This window comes from Teleopsis dalmanni, chromosome 1, assembly GCF_002237135.1.
Source record: "Teleopsis dalmanni isolate 2A chromosome 1, ASM223713v2, whole genome shotgun sequence".
NCBI classification, from domain to species: domain Eukaryota; kingdom Metazoa; phylum Arthropoda; class Insecta; order Diptera; family Diopsidae; genus Teleopsis; species Teleopsis dalmanni.
Genome location: NC_051846.1, coordinates 165,648,370 through 165,651,395, shown reverse-complemented (window position 1 = coordinate 165,651,395; position 3,026 = coordinate 165,648,370).

The following is a 3,026-nucleotide window of genomic DNA, read 5'->3' as shown; positions in this document are numbered from 1 at the left end:
AACGGTTAAGGGACGTAAGATAAATTAATATAATTAGTAAAAATTAATTAATTTTATGTCCAAAAATATTATTTTGTCTTTCACATTTTGTCGTGATCTGTAAAAACTAAAAGAATAAATATTTTCTAAAAAAATTATTACATATTTTTTAAAAGTTAGTCTCAAGATAAATTTTAGATTTATTCAAAAGAATACTTAATTTTCTGAAAAAAAGTATTACATATTTTTTAAAATTAATCTTAAGATAAATTTCAGACTTATTCAATAGGAAACTCGTATTATAAGTCTGTACAAAATTCTTAACTTGTCAAAACAATCTCAGCCGTAACCCGTCTAATCGTAGATGAATTTATTTCGATGAGTCAAAGGCTTATGTATGTCAACAGACTGAAGGAGTTTTAGGTAGTTATACTCGTGTTTAAATAGAGAAACCACAGTGCAATGTATTTAAGATACACATCCGCAATCACGGATCACGGCAATATTACTAAAAAAGAATTGGGAAAAGTATTCTCATGGTTTTGGTTTCTAGATGACAATAAGCAACATTTTTTTCACTTTCTTCTCTGATTTAAAATTTTGATAGCGCTCGTTAAAAGGAGTCCGTGATCTCGTGAATACCAAGATTAAATAGAAATGGGATGAAGCCTTGATAATCATAGGTTGTTAAATGTTTAAGTTTATATGTTTTTATGAATGGTGTCGTTACTGTTTACAATTTTGATTACATTAGGACACAATTTCTCTATGACACAATACAATAAAATAAATCAACAATGTAAGATAGTCTCAATTTGGTTTTTAATTAATGCAATTATTAAACAAAATTATGTATTGTGTATTGCAGCATTTATAACCTTCAAAACAAAATTTTAAATACCTTGTAACGTGGAAAATGCTTTTGATTAGTCTGACCTGCTGATTTTTCACTGGGCTACCTGTTAAAATATCTTTATCCCGAACATAAATTTAATTTTGCACACGATAGATAGCAAACAAAAATTTTATTTAATTTTTGTATCTCATGTACCTACAGATAGTATCTGGTAGAAGATTCACGTTTTAGTTCAAACTGCATTTTTTTTTTAAATAATTAGTTTCCCTCTTGAAACAATAAAACTCTAAATTGAGATGTAGTAGGATGTGAAATTATTGTTTTGATAATATTATAAATATTTGACAAAATTGATGCCAATTAAATTACAAACAAAGATTTTAAAATCAAAAGAAACTATTTCGGTTTTATTTTGCTTAAATATCATTTAGATATAATATACTATAGACATATTCATTTAAATAAAGAGAAATTTTATCACACGACTTCTTTAAAATAATGCCGGAGAAAATCATACGCGCGGCGGGAATACATCGACCGGTCAGTATGTCGATGACATTGTTATCATTGATCATGATAACATGATGCACATGTGTTCTTTAAAAAGAAAAAAGATATAAAACTATAAGTTTATGGACAACATGAAATATCTTTCAAATATACATTAGCAACAATATTAATCTTTAGATAAAGCGAAGACTTATTCATAGATCATATTAAAGTCTAACCTTCTATAGATAAACGAATACTATTCTTTTAATTACTAATCTACTTGTTGATTGTTTAAAAACATGGACAATGAAGACCGATGATGGGCGATCCACAAATATTTTTGACTGAAAAATAGTTTTCAATGGAACGACGAGCTGTATGTACATCTATGCTGAATAGGTGATGCGTAATACACTAGCATTCTTTCTACTGGTAGAAATGAAGTACTGGATACTTTTTCATACCTGCATATTTTCAAAATGAAGTCAGCGCTTTTTATACAGACACGATAGGCGGATGATGCTAAATGCGGCTAAGATGAACTATGGGTGTAGCTACAAAAAAATTATTTCTATTTTTTTTATTTTTAATGTACTAATCTTTATAAATCACGTATAAAAAGTTAATGATGTTCAGTACATCCATTTACAGCATAGATGAGTATTTGAGGAAACAACTCTCCATCTTTCGAGAAGAATACAAGTATGGTAACATGTTCATAAAAAATTGATCAAATGACAATTCTGTACTACACATTATTTTAGAAAGATGAGTTTTTAGTAGTATCGAAGAGGAACTGGCGTGATACACATATTTTACACTAGCACGGTATAATTGGTATAATATTAAATGTTTACTTTGAAAGTAGAAACGATCAATAGTTAATATTAAATAGCGTTATTGATGTGCTAACCAATCCTAAATGGAGAAACTAAATGTTTCAGTGTGTCAGGATTATGCACAGTTATAATTATGATAATGATGTTCACAATAAACGAATTATACTTCAAAATAATCTTTTATCCAGCTTAATTTCTAACTATATTTTGCGATTCCTAATATGGAGAATTTAGATACGGACTTTGCATACCGTTGGACATATTTGAACAAAATATAATAGCAAGGACTCATTTAGAGTTAACTGATAACTAATTTTATTATATTAACTGGTTTTTAATTTTGATATTAATAACAAATTTAAACTTACCATTAGGTATGTATGTAGGTGACATGTAAAAAGTGGATGGATCTCCTAAATTCACTAAAAAGAGTTTTTTAACATGAAAAAAGGGGTCGGATAATCAGTGAATAGTAAAAAAATATATAATAATGTTTCTATTTGTCACTTAAACAGTGCAATGAAACATGATAGTTCTATAAGGAGGAAACGATGAAAAGCCATTCATTTATTTTATCATTTTAAAATATATCACAATATTTAAAAAAATGTAGAGTACAAACAATAAATGTTGATACAAGTCAAAGTGTGACAGAAGATAAGGTTTTCAAAGTCTAACAGTGTATATACTTCTATATAACAGTATATACTTCTATGTATTTTATATATTTCCAATTTCAGCAATTTTTTTTATCATGATTTAATCTCAATGTTTAATATCAACTTTAAATCACAATAGAATGCAATTTTATATAATGTTTATGTTTAATGGGTAAAATCTTTAAAGTACTTAATATATAA